Here is a 24633-nt window from a genome sequence, read left to right on the forward strand (position 1 = left end):
TTATGCAATCCTAAATTAAAACAAGACACAATGCCATACAGAGAATCTGGCATGGTGGACACCAGCCATAACCAAACCATGCAAGAGAATGAGGAAGCTACTACATGATAGAGCAAACATAAACAATGAAGTAATCACTGATCAGTAGTATGGCAATAAAATCTGTCCACACATACAATCCACTAAGGCCAGCCACAACAAGTCGAATTTGTGAATCCTGAGGCAATGTTACACCTCCCCCAAGTACACAGACAACCCCCAACTCCACCCAAGAAATACAAATATATGTGAGAGATGCAACCAGCTATCCAAACTGGAGTCTGATCTCCCTCAACTCAGTACTCCCAAAACTAGTCAGGAGGAGAAGGTAACCACACACACCACAAACACAGTCCCACATAGACCTATCACAACTGCAAACCAAACACATAAACACAGAAAAACATTCCCAGAGGCACAAATTACAAACACAGCACACCAACAGAGGCCTCTAAAGCAGACACCCAGTCAAACAACCTCCAAACATAGCACATGCAACACATAGTACACAAAGCTGGTGTGCCAAACAGTCACAGGCCAGAAGGAGAAACAACATGCCTGATACAGTTGTAATAGGTGACTCCATAGTCAGACACACTGCTGTCCCGCACACCAGACTGAACAAGGGAAAGGGTACAGTAAGCTGCCTGTAGGCTGCCACAATACACCACATAACAGAAGTGTGCAGGTCACTGCAAAGCAAGTAGAAATATGATGCAGTCATAGTCCATGCTGGTGTGAATGACCTGAGATGTACCTCCCTAGACTACATGAAAAGAGACATAGATGAGCTCTCTGATTATGTAGTCCAGGCCGGTATGACACTCACCGTTTGCAGCATCCTACCCTTACCAAGAATAATGCCACAGTACAAACACAGAATGATCAGTCATAGCAAGTGGCACACTTACTGGTGTCATTCCAAGGGGATCCAATGTCTGTCTGCTTGGGATGTCATGCTTGACAAGCCACACAGCTGTTCTTGGGATGGCTTGCACCTGTTACACCTGGGCGTCTGAATATTGGATAAGGCCTTTGCCACCTCCATAGAGCCTTTTGTAGGCAAGGCTGAAAGGACTGACCCACCACCCTAGAAAACATAAGTGAAAAGAAACATAAGGGTAATGCTGACCAATGCCAGATGTGTAAACCAAAATATGCATGCTCCCAAGGCCATCCCCAGTATGGAGAACATCAATGTCTGTGCAGTGATAGAAACCTGCTGCAAGCCACCTGACAGCACACCAGCACTACCAGGTTATACCACGTATCATGTGTCATGGCCCCAAAACCTGGAACAAAACATAAAAGGAGGGTGAGTATCCATATTCAGCACAGACACCCATACGTCCAGGTAACTGACAATGCACAAGGCATTGCAGTCCACCCATGTGCAACTAACTGTAGGCAAGACTGCTGTACAGTCTGTAGCATGCTACAGACCACAATCTCACACACAGGAACCCCATCCAGCTGTCCTGAAGACACTGGACAGTATGAATGTCCCACCAAATACCAAACAAGGTACCACAAATTACCATATAGATGGTAAACCATTATGTATGGAAGGAGTAACCAGGGACCTTGGGACACAAGTAGACAGTAACCTGTTATGTGACACCCACATTGCCAATGTGGCTAGGAAGACTGTCTACATTTGACACCGTATCAGGAAAGGATTCACATCTACGTCAACAGAGGTCATTGTGCCCCTATACTGTTCTCTAATCACACCCATAATCTAGTACAATGCCTCATATGGGATGTACCTTACCTGACACCTGCAGCAGTTAGAAAGACCTCAAAGGTACCTCACCAAGAGGATAAAGGGTCTCAAATATATGTCATATGCTGCCTGGCTGTAGACACCCCAGCTAAATGCAGTCACATACTGCCTACACAGAGGCATTGCATGCCTGTTGTAGAAGGCCATGCCCAACACAGGAGTAATGGACATGCTCCACCCCAGAAAACTCAAATCCATCGGAGTTGTGAGAGTGAGAGATGTCAACCTCAACAAATAATGAAATAGGATGTGCTGGTGGGACAGATACATAATCCAGAGGCTCCCCACACCCTGGACCAGAATCCCACTCCATGTTAGGCAGAGCCCCTCACTGACACTCTTCAACAGGAATCTTGCCAAGTGGATGGATGATTGTAGAGTTACACTGGGGGTCTTCACTGTGTCATGTCCAGACAGAGGCACAGCAAAGCAAATCATAAATGGCCATAATATTCACATAGCAAGGGGTGGCAAAAGCCACACACACTCTGGCTAGGCTAACAAATGCCCTAGGGTGGATAGCCTAGTATGAACCTATGAACCTATGAAGTAACAAATTGTACAGGACACTAAGTATAATCCCAAGGCTTTCACAACTGATGGTAGGAACCATGCTGGGAATTCACAGATATGCTCTGAATCACACAAATATCACAAACACACACACACATATTGCCAACATACATCCTGACAGGTGCAGTGCAACCCCCCCCCCCGAATGCAGAATATCTATCCCAGCAGACTGCTGGCCCCCTGACATTGCAGATGCTGAGGTAACAGCCAACATCTACAAAACAAAACACACAGCAACAATGGTATGAGATGGTGTCCTGGGCTTAGTGCAACATGGACTCCAAGATGAATGGAATGCCAAACCACACTACTGCTCAATGTCAGCCTTACCACAGAATATGTACCCAAAGAGCAGTGTACAACAACAGTGGTCCTTCTCAACAAAGGTGTTGCCTGAATGGATACTGAAAACTACTACCCCAGAATCCTGAGAAGCTCGGTCTGCACAACTATGGAAAGGATCAGCATGTACCACAGACATAAAGATATTGGGGACCTACTGACACTGGACCCTACCCAGTGTGGCTTTCTTAAGTGCAGATCCTGCCCCTAAACATGTTTGACTCAATTGAAACAGTCATTAAGGTCATTGATGAGGGCAATGTGGTCCACACAGCGCAGCTGGACCTTGCAAAGGCTTCTATACAATACCCTACGTGTTCATTATAGATAAGCTCACCAGCTTAAATATAAACCCCTATGTCAGTAGAGGGGTTGCAAACCAGACCAAGGACAGAACAGACATGGTCAGACATGCTGCAGCCATGTCAGACTACAAACCAGATATAACTGGCATCCCACAAGGCTTGGTCCTGGGATCTTCCTCGTCTGGTATATATGTCCCATAGGTACAGGCAAACATGGAAGGACTGTGTCCGAACATGTTTGCAGAGGACTACAAACTGCTCACCACATATGATCCACCAGCTGACACAAGCATCCCACAAAAGGGCCACATAGAAACAGACAACTGGTGCCATAGCCATGTCAGCAAGCTAATTGCAGAAACTTGTATAGTCTACGCCCGTGGATATACAGTAAGTGCCCACCAATTACCACATAGGTGTTAACCCATTATGTAGTTAACATGTAATGAGAGACCTGGGGACACAAGGTGATAGATATCCTGCAGTGGACAAACATGTGCTGTAGTGTTTACAGAAACATACCATATACCCACGTAATCATGAAGGTTGTCAGATCTAGATAAGGGGAGGTCATTGTGGCTCTGCAGTCATCCTTCATCAGCGGTACAATTTACTACAATAGCCCCTGTGGGATGTACCTCAGCAGACATCTCCATGAACCGTAATGTCCCCAACCGTACCTCACCAGGAGTATCAAAGAGCTTGCACAGATGCCATGTGTTGCCTGTGTTGCTGGTATCAATAAACTTGCTGCACCTTGTACAATCTGAATGGCAGTGAGCTATGCACATGAGAGACCTGAACCCCAGCACTGACTTACATAGGACAAGCTGTACTGCATGATCCATAACATAGAAGCCACCCCCACCCATGAGTGAACCCCCAGTACAGGCTACCCATAGAGTCACTTATCAATCTTCCTCAATAGGAATCTTGATGAGTGGATGGGAGATGGTAGCTTTATCCTGGGTATCACTGTCATGTCACAGGTAGACAGAGGCACAGTATACTAACCATGACATATGTCATGGCAAACTCCACTTACAATGTGTGTTGAAGGACAAACACACTCTCCAACTAGCATTAGACATGGACTAGGGCACATCGCTAGTGTTTGCAAATGTACACCTATTTGTGGAATACACTACCAATGTTGGACAAGCCTGGTTTAAGTAGTTCATATCTGAACAGAATGCAACATGGTCAGATGTACACAACTGGCCCCTAACCATGCTGTTGTGCTCACTATCGAAGTGTAAAGCAGTGATAGCACTAAAGCCCAGGATACTGTCCACCACAGTCAAAGTACTGCCAGTACCCTATACAGTACTACAGTGTTAGGTCAGTGTGAAAGGATGTTGACAATTGTATGCAAAGTATCCCATGCAAACACTGCAGGCACAGTATAATCATGTTGTGTTCACACACAAAGCAGTTGTACAGTAACTACACAACATGACACACAACACACAACCATAAACGGGTGATATTTGGTGAAGTTCACACTCATCCACAAATGTGGTGGGCTGCAGAGTCCAACATATGGAATGCTCACACTGGGCATGCTCACACACTTTGATAAATGAGACATATGTCAGACAACATGCCATGGGAAGGCTGAAATGGGCATGCTCACACACTTAGGCCAAATCTCAGTTTAGCAGTTGGACACACATATCTGGTATTATGTGTTATTCCAGGAACCAACCACATTACAGCAGTCTGCCCAGTGCACACAGTTAAATGACTACAGAGACATACATGATATAGTGGATCCCTCCCATATGCAAACATCTTCCACAGATGCACAAGTTGTTCATACAAACAGGGAATGCTATGGCAATAAAGATGTGCAAACAGTCTACCAGCAACAAATAATGTGCATTTGACAATTAAACATATGGGTGTAGAGGTCAACACTAGGCTGTTTGCCCTAGGGAATGACAGCTAAGCCAGAGTGTGCTTGGTGTCTGCCTCCCCACAGGATGCACATTCCCCTTTCTAAACACCGATAATGTCAGCACCCTATAAGTACAGCAGGAGAAAAGAAACTTCCCAGTAATGCAAACAGTGTGCTCCGCTAATGCGTCTGTCACAAGTGTCATCACATAGTTAGGTAGGGGTTTAAATCCTGCAAATGCTCAATATGTGTGTGTGTATGAGTGAGTGGGTTTGGTGTGTGTATAAGTCTGTGGGAGAGAAATGTCCCTTTTGGCAACTAGGAAAACACACTACAGGATGCACATTCCCCTTTCTAAACACCGATGATGTCAGCACTCTATAAGTATAGCAGGAGAAGGGAAACTTCCCAGTAATGCAAATAGCACGCGCTGCTAATGCTTTTGTCACAAGTGTCATAACATACTTAGGTAGGGGTTTGAATCCTACAAATGCTCAGTGTGAGTGGGGTTGGTGTGTGTGTGTGTGTATGTCTGGGGGAGAGAAATGTCCCTTTTGGCAACTGGGAAAACACACTACAGGATGCAACTACAGGATGCACATTCCCCTTTCTAAACACCGATGATGTCAGAACTCTATAAGTACAGCAGGAGAAAAGAAACCTCCCAGTAATGCAAATAGCGCGCTCTGCTAATGTGTCCATCTCCAATGTCATAACATAGTTAAATAGGGGTTTGAATCCTGCGAATGGTAAGTGTGTGTGTTTGTCTGAAGGGGCTTAGTGTGTGTGAGGGAAATGTCCCTTATGGCAGCTAGGAGAACAGACTACAGGATGCACATTTCCCTTTCTAAACACTGATGATATCAGCACCCTATAAGTATAGCAAGAGAAGGGAAGCCTCCTAATAATGTGAATAACACACTCTTCTAATGTGTCCGTCTCGAGTGTCATAACATAATCAAATAGGGGTTTGAATCCTGCAAATGGCAAGTGTGTGTGTTTGTATGAGGGGGGTTAGTGTGTGTGAGGCAAATGTCCCTTTTGGCAACTAGGAGAACAGACTACAGGATGCACATTTCCCTTTCTAAACACTGATGATGTCAGCACCCTATAAGTACAGCAAGAGAAGGGAAACTTCCCCGTAATGCAAATAGCACACTCTGCTAATGTGTCTGTCTTGAGTATCGTAACATAGCCCGATAGGGGTTTGAATCCTGCAAATAGCAAGTGTGCATTTTTGGCTGAGGGGGGCTAGTGTGTGTGAGGACAATGTCCCTTTTGGCAACTAGGTGAACAGACTACAGGATGCACATTCCCCTTTCTAAACTCTGTTCAGCTGAAGGCTATGGCTCTGGCACAAGTTGTCTGTTTCTATGATGCCCCTTTGGAAGATGCTTGTGTTGGCTGGAGAGTCGATTATGGTGGCCAGTTCGCAGTCATCTGCATATTTGGTCAGCCACAGTCCGTCCGTGTTGGCCTGTACCTCCAATAAATATATACCAAACAAGAGAGGTCCCAGGACTGAGCCTTGTGGGACACAACTCGTAACTGGTTTGGAGTCTGGCATGGCTCCAGCAATTCTAACCATGTGGGTTCTGTCCTTGAGCCACTGTGCAATCCATCTAGTGACATAGGGGCTTATATTTAAGCTGGTGAGCTTCTCTAGAATGCCCAAGTGGAGTATTGTTGTGAAGGCTTTTGCAAGGTCCAGGTAGGCTGTGTGAACCACCTTCTCCTCGCCAATGGCCTTGGTGACTGTTTCAAAGAAATCAACCAGGTTAAACCTGGTAGTGCTGGTGTGCTCTCAGTAGCCCTGAACCAGGTATCTGTTACTGCACAGATATAGATGTTCTCCATGCCAAGGAGTGTTTTGGGTGCATGCATCTGGAGGTTTAGACTTCTGGCGTTGGGTAGCATTACTCTTAGTTTCTTACCCCTTGTGATACCTATGAAGGTGGGTTTGTCATTTGAGCCTTGCCTAACATAGGCACTATGGGGGTAGCAAGAGCCTTTGCCAATATCTGAAAGCCCAGGGTGACAGGTGCAGGCCGCCCCTAGTGAAGCAGGTAGTTCAACAGAAGATGAATATGTGTGGGTGTACTGCTACTGATTTCATAGCACTGGCATATATGACTGCACACGTGGGTAAATGCCAGGTAAGACATGTGCAATCTGTCACAGGCAACGTACATGCGAACAGGACAGACAGTGACGTTCTGTCATATGTAAACTTGAGATACGTATCGTATGCTATGCAGATGTCACTAGGAGTCCACAGAAGCACTGTAACTCTGCATGGCAGGTGGAAGCAGTGTTCCAGGGAACCCCAAGCGAACATGCATGCAAACAAAGCTACAGTAAGCAGGGCTGGAAGTAGTCCATTGTACAACAATGAAGGGGTAACACTAACAGTAGGTAACAGTGCAAATATGTAGGCACTATCAACATGTACCCAGGAATGCACAGCGCAGATGCCCATGGTAGAACTGATATTATGTCATAGTTAATTGTGATTTGGATTACATTGCATATGAGATGAGCAGCAGTTAGGGTGCTCCTGTGCGTCCTGTACCAGTCGGGTAGTACTGCACACATATCAACATGCGCAAACATCCACATTGCATAGTCGTTGTGGGCAACTTGCCACCATTACTGTACATGTCCATCATTGCGTATCACTACTTGCATTAGCTTCCCCCCTGTGCTACCCATGTATGTGGCTATCTGTTGACATCCTTACCACCGGTATGCAATAGTGTGCAGCTGTTACACTTTGGTACATACTATGGGTGCAGATAACAATTCAGGACAGTCATATGGTTACTGCATCAGGCATGCTGGGATATACACACAGTCATATCAGCACACTGTACTGTTACCAACATGATACTACTAATACACTTCTATGTGGTCACCCTGTGCATCAGCAACGTGTTTACCTGTTCCTACACTGATGTTGGAGATTGCAGGAGGTGGCACAGTTTCATCATATGCACAGGGTGTGCATTAGGTATGCCTGAGTCTGCCACTGATACCACCCATTGACATGTGTGTGTATGTGTGTTGGTGAGGGACAGCAGTACAGGGTGGGGCACTGTTGGTGCAGTGTGTGCATGTATGTGGTAGCCCTAGGTGTTAACATTTCGCATGTGTGTATGCACGCACACAGTTCCACCTCATGGCTGCCATATACAGGGGTTTGTGGACAGCCACAGACTGCACCTGGCAGGTCATACAGATCAGTGTCTGTGGGCACGGACATGGTACCTGTGCCTGGCAGGGGTGCCACGGACCGTATCCGGTACTAAGCCAGACTGGGTACTGTCATCAGAAGCGGGAGTGTGTTGACTGGACACAGGTCCCTGTTGGGACTGCCCAGAGCCACGTGCACGTGGTCTCCTGTGGTGTTCCGATGACAGCACAGACCCAGCATTGCTGGGGCTGCTGCTGGTACTATGGGGGCATGCGCGGGCCTGTTGTCATCCGCGCCGACCGACAGCTGCTGCTGTTGCTGGCAACGGCCACGTCGATGCCGCAACCGCCCACCCTTACCCTGGCTCATGGACATGTGGTTGTGGAACTGCTGTAATATGTCCCCACAATGTCTGTCTATGACATTGGTGAAATTACGGATAGCATCCGCGATGTCACGCATACTGTCAGTCATGGCTGTGAGACATGCTCTCAGCTCCCTCAGACCCTGTCTGGTGTACCTTTCCATATGCGACTGTGCCTGCATGACAGCCCGAAACATAGCTGAGGGTGACAGACCTCTTTGGGCATGTCGGCCAGAGGCAGTATGCCCATGGATGCTCCCACGAGAACCCATGGGTAACTGTCTGTGTAGTACCATCGCAGGACCCTGCCCATGGCTGCTGTGTGGGGAAGCATGTGCCACAGATACCACATTACCCTGGTCAATGCCCACTGTATCCTGTCCATCACCTAGGGACAATGGTGACATAGGATGTACTGGCAGGATGACTGTGCACAATGATGTGGTTGACCGCTGTGTACTGTCAATTGGCTGACCAATGGCAGACCCTGACACACCTTCCTGTGCAATTACACAGAAATCATCATTACCAGTACCTGTGGCACCAAATTCAGGTTTCCTGCTGCAGGACACCAGAGCAGCACCAGAACCTGTGGGAGGAAGACAGGAAACACAGTTAACAGTATCCACACAATGTTACCAGTGATGCACTTAGGCACACATGCACTCATGCACACGTGGACACATGCACACATGCACACGTGGACACAGGCACACATGCACACATGAAAACATGCACACATGCACACTTGCACACATGCACACATGCACACATGGACACATGCACACATGCAGACATGCACACATGCACACGTGCACACGTGCACACGTGCACACATGCACACATGCACACATGCACACATGCACACATGCACACGTGCACACATGCACACATGCACACATGCACACATGCACACATGCACACATGCACACATGAAAACATGCACACATGCACACTTGCACACATGCACACATGCACACATGCACACATGCACACGTGCACACGTGCACACGTAGACACATGCACACATGCACACATGCACACATGGACACATGCACACGTGGACACAGGCACACATTACATGCGCACATGCACACATGCACATGTGGACACAGGCACACATGCACACATGCACACGTGGACACAGGCACACATGCAGACATGCACACCCTGCAGTATATACACAGAGCACTACTGAGTTACACTAGTATTACTAGCACTATCAGGACTATTATAGGTATTGTTAAAACACACTCACCAGCATGGATGGCCTGCCTTGCTGTAACACCGGAGGGACCTGCAGAAATGAGGAGATAATTGTCAGTGGGCACAGCTGTGCCATTGATACTGCATATGATACAGTGCAGTAGTACACCAGTTGCCTTTCACACTTCAGCTGCTGATATTGCCAATATCACACCTGCACAATTACATACTATGTTGACAGCAACATACCACAGACACACCTTACACATGAATAAACTAACACTGTACAGAACAGTCAAGTGTACATATGACATATTACCTGCACGCTCCATGTCATGCTGCTGTGTGGATCCAGCCTCCATCATGATGCAGGTGTATTGCTGTTGCTGTTCCGGGGCTGGAGCCACAACACTTAGGAGTAGCCCCTCCAGTCTGGTGAGGGGGGGATGCGTGGCCACCCCACCTCCTGTGGCAACCTGTTGCCTGTGGATATCCGACGCACGCTGATGGACATTTCTGATTAAATCACTGCAGTGATGTTGTACCTGCTCATATGTCCTATTATGCGTGTCGATGTCATTTACCCTACGGACAAGGTCTTGCCACAGTGCAGCCCTCTCCTGCTGATTCTGGCTGGTGTGGGAAAACAGTATATCATAATCCCGCACCAGGCTCTGGTGTATCTCCTCATCTTCTGCTGCAGAGTAGGCGGGATTATGCTGATGCACCATCTCCCTGGAAGAGAACACAAACAGGATATCAGCAGACTATGTCAGCAATATATGGCACACATACTATACATGATACTCAACTGTAGTGATATACTACTACTCCTATATGTAGCATGTGTGTGTCTCTTGGTGGATACACAAGTACATGGCCAGATATCAGTGCTCAAGCAACACCTGTGCAACAATACCTGCCACTTTCCATACAACATAGTAGCATGCCCCATCGGTCAGCACACTGCGACAGGTCCAATGCACAACCTCACTCTGGGGGTCATACCAAGGTACTGTATGTGGAACGCCATCCACTAGTGTGATCTAGACACAAGTTACTTGGCCTGGATATACATATCCCAGCACCACCACCAGCACAGTAGACTACTTTGATATGTATGTGATTAGACAGTTATTCACTTAAAAAGCAATTTTAGAACCATTATATGGTAAGGATGATTAGAATTTTTTATGCAGGTTCTAAAATGCATGTAGTATTAATATTGAATTTTTTCTGAATAGATATTATGTGCCTTTTAGTAAAATGTTTACGTTTATTTTTAACATTTGTTGTAAGACAAACTAGATGTGACATCAATTGTATCACAACACTGTTCTTAAAAGTTTAATTGCTTAATTAGTTAATTTATTGATTAACTGCTTTTAAATACGAGCTGCTGCTCGTAATTCTGTTTGAATTAATTTGTTTGTCTGTTATTTCTGAGGAAGGAAGGGCATGGGACCTTCCGAAAGCGCTTAAAATTATTAAACCAGACTTTTCACTTTATTCGGCAGTCCGTACTTGACTTGGTTTACTTTGCTTCCAGCTCCGTCTTCATTTTTTGTGGTTCTCCAGTTTGTCCAAGTCCTTTTGGTTCTACAGTTATTCACTTGTTAGGACTGAGATGGTATCCCTGCAGCCCACTGGGCCAGTGGAAGCCACAACCCACACTGCCGACCCCTTTGCGAATGCTTCCCACGGACATCCCAAAGATTGCATGGAACATGCACACACATTTCTAACCCAGACCCTATGCACAAAGGTTAGGCATCCTGTCTGGTGGACCCCAGCCAAAGGCAGATTGTATAACAATAGACGGAGCCTACTGCAGGACAGAGCAGATTCACATTAAGGGAAGGCATCTGTGGTCAGCACTGGTAATAAGCTACGGTCTCTCATAACAACATCCACGGCCTACTCTGAGAGGGAAATGGCCACGAACACTATAGATAACCACAAGGCCTTCTTCAGTTATGTTACACATATGGACCATACGCCTCAGATATGCTCTGAGTTAATACACACCTACTTAAAATTCACCGAACGCACAGATATTGGCAACATTCTTGCAGACAGGTTTGGTGCACGTATCCCCCCTCCTTCTCCCCCACAGGTAGAAATACTTATCACAGCTGAATGTAACCTCCCTATCATCTCACATGTCCAGGTGAGGGCTGCCCTCAGCAAAGCAGAACACACAACATCAATGTAACCTGATGGTATCCCTGGATGTGTGCTACGTGAACTCCAAGAGGACATACAACTGCATATAAGACTGATATTTAACCTTGGCCGTACTACAGGATATGTACCTGAACACTGGCATACAGCAACAGTGGTCCCACTCCACTAAGGAGGCACCTCTACTGACCCTGGGAACTACCGCACCATAAGCTTAACCAGCCTGGTCTGTTAAACTATGGAATTATTCAGTATGGGACGCATATACAGCGATATTGGGTACCTGCAGACACTTGTTCCCGGCCAGTTTGGCTTTGTGATGGGCTGATCCTGCCTTTTGAACCTGGTTGACCTTTCAAAACAGTCACTACAGCCATTGATGAGGGCAATGCAATCCATACAGCCTACCTGGACTTGCATAAGGCCTTCAACACAGTACTCCAGTCAGGCATCATAGACCAGCTCATTAGCTTACATGTTACTACATATGTCACATGATGGGTTGCACACTGGTAGACATACAGAATCCATTATATCGATATTGTAGGAGCCATGTCAGACTCAATGCCAGTCACATGTGGTATCCCACAGGCCTCTGTCCTAGGACCCCTCTTGTTTGGCATTTATTTTTCAGATGTAAAAGCGAACATGTGCGGGTTGTGGATGAGAAAGTTCCCAGATGACTGCTAACTAAGCGCCATAGTCATTACACCAGCTGACACACACATCCTACAGACAAGCCTCACTGCAACAGAAAACTGCTGCCAGGATCATGGCCTAACACTGACTGACATGTAATGTATAGTCATCCCCTTTTGGTGGAACTACGTGCACACAACATATCACATGGACATACCTATAGATACAGACCTATGACACATATGGAGGGTTCACAGTATGCAGACTATTAACCTGCTACTTTACATTACCTGTGTTTGTTGCAGCTGGTTGCATTACCGCTACTACTGCTTCCTGCTGCTGCTGGCATGGCTTGCTACTGTCACTGCTGACAGCTTAGACTCAGTGTGTGTACCGTGTGTTGTTGTTTGTGGTTTTTTTTTCTCTCTCTCTGTCTCTGCCTCTGTCTGTCTCTCTCACTCTCTCTCTGTCTGCCTCCAGACAGTGCAATGAACGTATTGCATGTGTGGAGTGTGAGTACAGGATGCTTTTGTAGGTATCTGCATAAGTCCATGTGATGGCCTCTGCACCAATTGTAAGCCAGCATTTGCTAATTGCATGCAGCCAGTTGTGTACTGATTGCAGTTCTCATTGTGATTTCAGGACAGTGCTATGAAAGGGTATGTGAGATAGGCGTTGCCCTTTCAGATTGTAAGGGCGGGGACCATGCTGGTATGCTGTGGACACTGTTCTGTGAGTGTAAAGGTTAGTATCTCTCTCATGATTCAGGCTGTGTTGTAGATTCACATTTCTCCATTCCTCTCTCCTGTTTCCTGTAGTAAGTGTGTATGCACACTGACACCTACAACTATATATATATATATATATATATATATATATATATATATGTAAATATATATACATTTATATATGTACATTAACTGACATTATTACCTACTAGCTACCAACTAGCATGGCTGTTTCTGTTCACACACTACTATTATGGGAATCCACTAGTCCCTTTAGAACTAAACGCAGACGGGGGGGGGACGCAAACATCGGAAAGGTTCAAAATATTCAAGGCCTATTAGCAATGGCTCTGAAAAACTGAATGATGTAAAATCTAACAATGTGTTGAATTTGTCTAATTTTGTTCTATCCCCTACACACATTTCCATTTTGAATAAAGGTCTCAGTTTTATACCTGGGTTTATGATTTCTGAAGATGCACTTGCTCAAGATGTAATCAATTTTTGCAGATTGCTTAATCTTAGATTATTTTTTGGTGATTCTGGTTACAATGTGGATCATGGTAAATTTACCTACCATAAATCCAGTTTTGTACCACCTATGCATGACACAGTCCACCTGTTTTTAAATAGTGTGCTCAAAGATCTACACTACTTCAGTTCTGATGCTGTTGTTAAATATAACAATGTATCCTCTATGGAGAGACAGGCAATATGTGATTTACAGAATAATAAGGATATTGTTATTACTACAGCTGATAAGGGTGGGGCTGTGGTTGCGCAAAACTGGACGGATTATGATAGGGAGGCTCGGAGACAGCTTTTTGATACTAGATACTATTCTTATATGTCTGTCGATCCGACTTCAAGATTTGTTAAATGTATAAAATGTTTTCTTGTTGATGCTAAGGATCAAGGTATTATTAACAATGAAACTTTTCAACATTTGTCTATAGTGGATTCCCGTGCACAATATATCTACTTTTTACCTAAAATCCATAAGAATGTTGATAATCCTCCGGGCAGACCTATAGTATCTGGTAGGGGTTATGTTACAGAGCCATTGTCTATGTTTTTGACTAAACATTTAAAACCACTATTACCATCTATTAGATCTAGGTTAAAGGATACTACTAACTTTCTGCAAATAGTATCAGACACACAACTTGAACCTGATTGGTTTCTATGTACATTAGATGTGAGTGCACTCTACACGAATATACCACATCAGGCAGGACTGAAAGCCTTGGCACATTGGTTAGATGTTGCTAAACTGTACTCTCCACTGTTCAATTCTTTTTTGATTGATATGGCCAGATATGTCCTTACATGTAATGTATTTAATTACAAAAATCTGTGTTTCTGGCAAATTAAAGGCATAGCTATGGGGGCATCCTTTGCCCCCATATATGCTGACCTTTTCATGGCTTATGTTGAGTCTATAATCATATATGATGTTTCCAGAAACACCTTCTTACATGATATGGACATATGGAGACGTTACCTAGATGATGTGTGGTTGGTTTGGAGGGGAAATGAATCTGGACTTGCTGATTTTGTTTCATATCTTAATAACAATGAATGGGGACTGACATTCACTGAACATCATGACAAAAAGAACATTACATTTTTGGATGTTCTTATACATAAGCTGCCTGATGGGACTTTGGACAGTGAAATGTATAGAAAGTTCCCACAATACAATTCAGTTCTGCATGCTTCCAGCTACCATCCACCACACATCACTAGGAACATTCCTAAATCACAGTTTATAAGGGCCAAACGTATCTGTTCCAAGCTACATACATTTTGTTTGAATGAAAGAGACCTAACGGACAGGTTTATACAACGAGGATACAAAGTTGGTAATATTACAATGGCCAAAAACCAGGTACACAACATGGATAGGTCAGAATTACTTCAATACAGAGACAACACTGCTGCTACATCAACTACACTTAGATTTGTTACTACCTATGCTCGTAACACTAACTGCTTGTTGGATAGTGTTCATAGGAACTGGAATATTCTTCAATCTGATTATAATATTGCTAATTTTATTCCGGATAGATGTACTTTCTCATATAGAAATGGAAAAAATTTGAAATCCTATTTCAATCATTATAAGCGCTGTGACAGCAAACTCCCTCTAAACAAACAGACTACATTGTCAGGTAAAGCCTTATATGGATGTTTTCCATGTGGTCATTGTTCAAATTGTAGATATGTGACTACATCTAAGCCTTTTTCTAGTAGAAATTGCTCCAGGGTTTATGATTTAGGCTTTTTTGCCAATTGTAGCAATGATTGGGTTGTTTACCTTGCTACTTGCCATTGTGGAGCATTCTATATAGGGCAGACGTCTCGCCCACTAAGATCACGGATTTCAGAACATATGAGTAATATTAAACATAAAAAATATCACAAATGCTTTGTATAAACATCATTTAATGCATCCCACTGCAGAGTTCAATTTTATGGTGATTGATGTTATTCATGGGAATCGCTTGAATAAAACTGAATGGCATAATATTCTAAATAATAAAGAAAGAAAGTGGATCATCAAGTTAGGGGGTTTATTCCCACCTGGACTTAATGTATATTTATGAATGTTCAACCAATGGGAAATGGCTCTATAGTATTTAAACAGCATATTTTTTGTTTGGTGCTTTTATACACTGAGGAAGGCTGTGTTTATCCAGACGAAACCGGTTTGTTTGCTGTATGTATTTGTGAATACAAAGTTTTTTTGAAGTCAATTTTGCTGGCTCTTTGTGTTTTGTACTGTTCTGTGTGGAGCCTGGCAATTGCTCACGTGCAGGGGACTTTTCTTTTTGATAATCCACTAGTTTTGACAGTAATTCTGAATGACATGCTTTGTGTACTACACATCCTATATTCCCTTTACATTCATTCCTACTATTACATGATATGTTTATTTTAGCACAGTGCTCTTGTATGAGAGTCATGGCTTAGTGGTAGGTCATACAGACTACTGTTGTCAAGGTCCTGGGTTCGGGACTGACAGTGGGATTTTATGTTGCTTTTGAACTGACTACAGGACCTGTCAATCAGAGTGACTAAGGCACTTTTAAGCAGTTGTAACTGGGTTAGCGCTGGTTTGCGCAGAGCTCCCGCATGCGCACTGACATTTAGCTCCGTGCACACACGTGCACACCCGCTTACAACCGCTTAACAGTGCTTACTCTGGCGCACACCCGCGCTATTTTCTTTGAAAGAAATGAAAATGGGGAGACAGGAAAGTGGTGAAAAAGGGGTCACAAAGAGGGTAAGACAGTAGGGAAACAAGCTTGGGATTTGCAGGAGGGATGTAGGTAAGGCCCATAGCTGCCCATTTCTTCATCAGCAACAGCTGTGCATATGTATGTACTTTGGTGTGACATTTGAAACCTTCCACCCCTGAGAGAGGTGTCAGGACAACAATAATACTTGTTGTACAGCCAATTGTAATTGATAGTTTCCATGTCCAGCAGACATGTGTGCAGAATGGGCAGCTATGTATGGGGCATAATTTTTTTGTGGGTACAGAGTGCCCTTTTTTTTTTTCAGGTGAGAGTGGTATGTCAGGTGAAGGAAGTCGGTATAGCTGGGGAGGTAGGTTGGGTAGGTCAACAGACAAGACAAACAAGATGCATACAGGGGCAGTGTATGACATGTGTGGGGGGTTACGGATGTTTGGATATCCAGAGCCCATGAGCCCACATATGGCAACAGTGGAACTGATATCGCCACCCATGGGCAGTTGCCACTGTTCCTTCACTGCCCAGGACAGGCCTGTGCTGGGGGCTGTGTAGGCCGGGCAACAGGCATGCCCGTAAGTTGTGCCACCTGTGCCTCAAGCTGGCGTAGGGGCCCAAGAACAGAGTCCCGGATCTCCCTATGCACCACAGTCCGGACACGATGGAGGGTGAGTGGTGGTTCTCCTCCGGCCACACTTGCAGAGGGGGGATGGGCCCCATCCCCTACAGTGCTTCCACCCGCAGGTGGCAAAGGGCCACCATAGCATGGTCCAGACTGGGCACTAGTGCCAGGTGCACTCACCAGCTGAGATGGGAGAGGTGGGTCCACTGGAACCCGCCTTCCCTGTCGTCCTATGTTTTGCATTATGTCATGACAGTTTGGGTTAGTAACATACAATACCATTCGCAATTAGTTGTAACGGCATGCATTAGTATTCCCATTAACCAAACACCCGGATATTCACACCATTGAACAGCGAGCATAGCACATGCATAATTTGAACAGCAATACACAGTCCAACAACATGCAGGGTTGATTGATGGCAACAGGCCATCAGGTTTGGATGTATGAACAGGGCAGATGCATCAACGTACATGCAAATATGTATGACCCAACAGGACAAATGTCCAGGGGTGTTAATTGTGATTGCACATACCAATTTCACGTGGAATGGACTATATGTGGTTATAAGGTAGGATGCAGAAAATATAATTAACACCTTCAAATACCAATACATATGGTGTACATTTCTAATAGCTGCAGATATATACACACTACAGTTCTACCTACAGTTTCCTATGTGATAACTACTTCAAGTTGGTGATAGGAATGTTACTGCTACATCAATATACATTTTCATTTTTATTCATACATGTTCATATCTGGCTCTGTTCAGCTACATCATCCTGCTACATTTGCTTTATATAGCTATAGACAACTGTGGATGTTTGGTATTTCAGACAATCATACTATCTGCATATTGCAGACTGAGAGCAACATATCCAGATTTTGGGATACACATTCCAGCTGCAGGAACATTTTGAACACATTTTGCAGTTAGGTTCTGCTTGTCACATTAATTTCATTCTGTACTGACTGCAGTATACTTTATTCAGGGGTTATTACTACTTTATTGGTGGATTCATAGCTCTTTCTCACACTCTCTCACTCGTTTTATTTTTACAATTCAGGATGGTACTTACTTCTAGGCTTTATTGACATGTTTTAACTCTAGTTATTACAATCCTTTCCAACAGTCTCACTTCTGTCATGTTTCAGTATTTCAACAAGGATACATTTCACACGTGTTTTGCTCATCTTCTGCAGCTGTACTTTTCAGCCTGCTGCATGTTGCGTACTATTATAATACAGGTGGGACATCTTTATTTCAGACATTATTTCAGACATTTACATTTTTCTGTTTGGATTAGACTGCAACACACTTTTGTAATCAAACCCTCTTACACTGTTACTTGCACATTTTATTACTTAGTGACTACACTGCACTCTTTTGCTAACTGTCATACTTTTATATTTATTTACAGTTGCAGGGAGAGGATTACTGACCTGCCTGGTGGCGCAACCGCACCAGCCTATCACCATAGGCTCTGCGGTTCACAGAACAGACACCTGCAGCTGTAATAAAAATAAAGTAATATCGGAATACACATTTCCATAATATCAGCTAGGTTAATTTCTTACATACATAATTAGATGTAACTTACTCAGTAGTGGGGCGTTGGGCATTTGCCGGGCCTCCTGGATCCAACGGTTCAGTTAGTCCTGCTTGCGTCTCTTCAGGTCCGCATGGTGGTGTCAGACCTGCTCACCAGTCCTTGGAATCCCTGTGGCACTGGTAAGATCATGAGCCAACCGGTCCCACGCCTCAGCCCTATATGCTCCCCACAGGACCTGGCCCTGCATGAGTTGGACCTCATGATTGTGGACAAGGAGCCAAACCATATATTTGGACTCCTCAACGCCCCACCTCTGTGCTCGAAAGCAACTACCCTCACCTACTCCTGACATTCTGGCTGCAAGTTAGTTCTACAATCGGTTATGCTGTGTATTCCCACCTACGGGGCTTATATATGCTGTTTTTCCCGCACATATCTGTGATTGGCCATTTTGGAATTGTATCAGCTTCACAAAACCTCCTTTGTCATGCTCCTCTTTCTATTCATTCCTATATATTTGCTATTACTGCATTTCTAAGTACAGCTGTCATGGCTTAGTGGTTCAGTACCTTGACTATGGTGCATGGTATCCTGGGCTTGAACCTGGCCACTGCTTTGTATATTTTATGACTGGCTAGAAGGTGTGTCTGTGTAAAGGCAGTTTTGTTATAGCTTGCTCAACATTGCCCGTTGGTTAGCTTGTTGGCGCGGTGCGCAGCTCCGCGCAAACGGGGTACGCTGGTTTACACTTTATTTGGCTGTCAGCATGCAAATTACGCTCTGCTCAGCTAGGGGCACACAGTTTCAGCGTGTTAAACCACTGCTTACCTACAGGCACTCATTTTGCACCTGTTAAACTGCTGCTCACCTTCGGGCATTCATTTTACACCTGTTAAACCACTGCTCACCTACGGGCAGATGCACTCACCTTGTTAAACTGTAGCTCAGCTATAGGCACATCTGGCATTTTTTATTGTTTTGTTATCTCACATTTCTTCAAAATAAATGAACTATTTCATTACATTTTACATAAACTATGATTTTATATGTGTGCATGTTTGTCAAGGACTTGTTTCCTGCTAATTTTACTAAAAATAAATATTGATGTGGTTGGGGCTCGAACCATGAATGCCTGCTCTTCAGCCGACATCTCTACCGCTACACTATTGTTTCTTGGCTTACTTTGCATATTTAGTTCTTATATCCTTTTCCACTGACTGCTAACTGTGGCTAAGCTACGGGCACACTCGTGCAAATGAGCGCACTCACAGGCAAACATCTTTACGATTTAAAAAAATATATAACATGTTCATTTATATATTTTATGTTCATAGTCTGTGGGGGCATGTGTTGTGTTGTGTTTATTCACATTTCCATGGCCTCTGTCGTGGGTGATTACTTTGGGCACTTTTACTCTTCTGGGGGCGTGTCCACTTGCAGGGCTCGGCCTACGGACACGCCCCCTACTGTCTTCCACGGACAGTGTTAGCCTTAGGTGTGATTCAGCATGCCCTCATGCATATGTATATCATGCTGATGTCACACCGGGTTCAGGCTCCTAGGCAGCGAGATATTTCCCTGTGGTATATTTGGTTGGGGACACATGGCTGAAGTGATGTTTGGCTGCAGAGAAATATGTCTGTTGTGAATTCCCTGTGGGCAAAGAGAAGCACACATTGCTATTCCCACAGCTTTAGTAACCAAGTGTGTGGGGGCAGAAAAAACAATGAATGTTTGGCTCAGTGTACAGTACATGCTTAAGTACCTACAACATGTAGAAGTGTGCTTTAGCATGCAGGAAATATTGCATGCTACTGTAGTCACATTTATGCTCCAATATGTATTTTAAGAAATGTTCCCTAGACACTGTGAAAGGGGTAGTGTTTCTCACACACTGATGATAAAGGCACTGCCTGTTGCGCACCACATTTTTACTACCATTGACATGCTCACTAGCCAGCCTGCTGCTGACCCCTGCAATACAGCTTGCTGTCTCATGTTGCCTTGGGGGGCCATGGACATTATTTTCCTCCTGTGCATGCGGTTATTGAAGTTGTGGGCATGGCATCATGTTCTTCTCTTTGCCCACAGGGAATTTGCAACAGCTATAGTTCTCTACAGCTAAATGTCACTTCAGCCATGTGTCCCCAACCAAATATACAACAGGGAAATGTCTCGCTGCCTAGGAGCCTGAACCCGTTATGACTGCTTTATTGTGACTATGTTCATTCTTCATCGATATATATATATATATATATATATCTATATATATATATATATATATATATATATATATATATATATATATATATATATATATATATATATATATATATATATATATTATATATATATATATATCTGTACATACACATGCATATAAACCTACATACTTATTTATATTTCCCATACTGTTGAATGACCACCATTTTCTGCCGTGCATACCCGCTTACGTCAGCTTGTAAGTTACTTAATCACCCTATATCCGACAGCCATTATTCTGGGCATCATATAAAATTAGCAGCACTTGCATGGTTTGGACCCAGGAACAGAAACACCTTAGTCACCGGTTTGACCACTACACTGTCCATGGTACATTCTGCATGGATGGTAGTTAGGATAGATGACTTTACTACAGGCATTCCACACTACTGGCAACAAAAGTGACAGTCGGTTGGTATACGTATGTATAGTACATGTTAATGTTCATATGTTTCTGAGAGACATATGTATACGTTTGCAAGTATGCATATTTATAAATAGGACACATACTTGACAACTACTTAAATGCATATATGTGTGATGTGTAGCTGTAGCTATGCTTATACAAGTATGCACATTTATAGATGTATGACTACATATCTGGGGTTGTACATGGCCATGTATATGAACACCCGCATCTGGGAGGGACGTGTACCGTTTGTGTACAGGGGTTGTGTGCATCATTACAATGTGGAACCTGGACAGGGTATACAATTTGTGGACGTGTACTATTTGGACAATGGCTATGGGGAAGCTTCTAGGGAACATATGAAAGGTATCAGAGATCAGATCACAAACTAATCTCGCTGGAGGTCCTCATCCCACCCCCACCTGAAATAAAAAAGACCACAGTAAAGAACTTCTCGAAAGCCGACTTCACACTTCTAAAGACTAGTGTGGTCTCCTTTAAGGCCCCCGAGCCGGCGGAAAACAGTACTCAAGCCGCTGAATCACTTACAAATGCCTTCTACCAGCACCTGCAGGACTGCATGGATAAGGCAATCCCAAGCAAAACAAAGACTCTTTGTACCAAAGCCAAGCGTCCAGTCTGGTGGACCCCAGCCATAAATAAACTCTACAACAAAAGGAGGAAGCTACTACAAGATAGAGCAAAATCCTTAAAAGGTAAGACACCCTTGATCACTATAAGTAAAAAACTAAGAGCTCTCATAAAATCATCCAAAGCAAATTTTGAGAGAAAAATAGCTAAAGACTCAAAAGACAATCATAAGGCCTTCTTTAGCTATGTTAGAAACCTGGGAGGAACCTCCCAGATATGCTCAGAACTAGTTCAAAATGATGTGAAGATTACTGATCCTACAGACATTGCCAACATACTGGCTGACAGGTTCAGTGCAAACTTCTCCCTCCCCAAAGGAGAGATATCTATACCAAGCGATTGCAGCCACCCAAACATCTCCAACGCCCAAGTGAGAACTGCTCTCTCCAAAGCAAAAAACACAGCATCCATGGGACCTGATGGTGTCCCCGGCTGTGTGCTCCACGAACTCAACGAGGAATTAAACCCACAGCTAGGACAGCTGTTTAATCATAGTCTTACCTCTGGATATGTACCCAGGAGTGGCGCACTGCAACTGTGGTCCCACTTCACAAAGGCGGTGCCTCCACCGACCCTGGAAATTACCGGCCCATTAGCTTGACAAGCCTTATCTGCAAAGCCATGGAGAGGATCATAATGGACCTCATAAATAAAGACATAGGGAATTTGCAGACTTTGGATCCATCCCAGTTTGGCTTTGTCAAAGGCAGATCATGCCTTCTAAACTTGGTTGACTTTTGAAACAGTCACCAAAGCCATTGATGAGGGAAAGGCAGTCCATACAGCCTACCTCGATCTGGCGAAGGCCTTCGATACAATACCCCACTCGGGTATCATTGAAAAACACATCAGCTTAAATGTTAACCCATACATCACAAGATGGGTTGCAAACTGGCTGAGTGACAGAACCCACAGGGTCAGAGTTGCTGGCGCCATGTCAGACTCAAAGCCTGTCACAAGTGGTGTACCACAGGGCTCAGTCCTGGGCCCACTCTTGTTTGGCATCTACTTTTCGAAGTACAAGCAAACACAGGAGGGTTATGGCTGACAAAGTTTGCAGATGACTGCAAACTGGGCGCCATAGTAGAAAACACATCTGACACAGATATCCTTCAGAAGGGTCTCACAGAAACGAATAACTGGTGCCAGAGCCATGGCCTAAAGTTAAATGCCAAAAAATGCATAGTCATACCCTTCGGGAAAAACAAGGTTACCCCTAGCTACCAAATAGGTGGCAATCCACTGAGCATAGAAGAAGTTATCAGGGACCTGGGGACCCAGGTTGATAGTAGTCTGTCATTCGACACCCATGTAGCTAAAGTAGTTAGGAAGACCTTCTACATTGCCCACCTTATCATGAAGGGATTCTCATCTAGATCAAGGGAGGTCATAGTCTCCCTATACTCATCACTCATCAGACCAATGATTGAGTACAATGCCCCATTCGAATGTATCTGACCCGACACTTGCAGCAGCTGGAGAGGCCACAAAAGTTCCTCACCAAAAGGATAAAGGGTCTCAAACATCTGTCCTATGCTGCCCGACTGAAAGAACTCCAGCTCTATTCAGTCGCCACCGCTTGCTCAGAGGTGACCTTTGCCTAACATACAAGGCCATGTCAAACCCAGATTTGATGAATATGCTTCACCTCAAAAATCTAGATCCGTCAGAGCCACAAGGGCGGGAGACTTAAACCTCGACACGGCTATTAATAGGACGCTGGAGGGATAGATTCATCACCCAAAGACTCCCTATGCTGTGGAATAAAATCCCAGTATATGTGAGGCAGAGCACCTCGCTGACCTTGTTCAAGAGAAATCTTGACCAATGGATGGGAGATCGCAGATATACCCCAGGGATTACCTCAGTGTCACTGCTCAACAGAGGCACAGCAAAATAATGGGTATAGTTCCCCATACTAAAGGGGTGGCGTAAGCCACAAAACTATGGGCTAGGCTTGTAAATGCCCTCGGGCAGATAGCCTAGTATGAACCTATGAACCTATGAACCTATATATTCCTGATAATGCACATGGGGAGACGTGCATCACGGTCAGGTGTTTAATCCCGGGTCGCAGGTTATGCAGGACCGGCTGGAGGCTGAGCAGGGTTGTGGACAACTACTGCTAATGCAACTTGTGTCCGGATGTCTGCGGGGCTGGGCATCATGTTGTGCTACCAAGTCTAATCTTTAGAACAGACACTTACCCATGAGGGATGTCCAAAAATTATGGACACCAATGACTCCCATTCTTTTAGCTATATGAAAATTAGGGAGGGTTATACATGCATGAGATACCTAGTTTGCAAGCCTGAGACTGCCTAGGGTGAGACTGCCTACTAGATGTGGGTAGGGCGCACTATGAGCAAATATGGCTGGCCCAAGCTAACAGCCTGAGTATGGGTGGGTTTGCTGGACTTTCTGCAAGGGGGAGGTGGTGTGCTATGGAGAGGAGGATGGGTATTCAGTTATGTATCCAGGTGTGTAGGGGTTGGATGGCTCAGTTCAGGCCAGACCATTATATGGGTGTGAGCCGGTACTGTTTCTGTACATGTGTATCGCACATTTTAATGTTCATATGTTTGTGGGATTGAATTCTGCAGTATGGCCTGTC

Source organism: Protopterus annectens, chromosome 6.part0, assembly GCF_019279795.1.
Source record: "Protopterus annectens isolate FY-2018-M chromosome 6.part0, PAN1.0, whole genome shotgun sequence".
In the NCBI taxonomy this organism is placed as follows: domain Eukaryota; kingdom Metazoa; phylum Chordata; order Ceratodontiformes; family Protopteridae; genus Protopterus; species Protopterus annectens.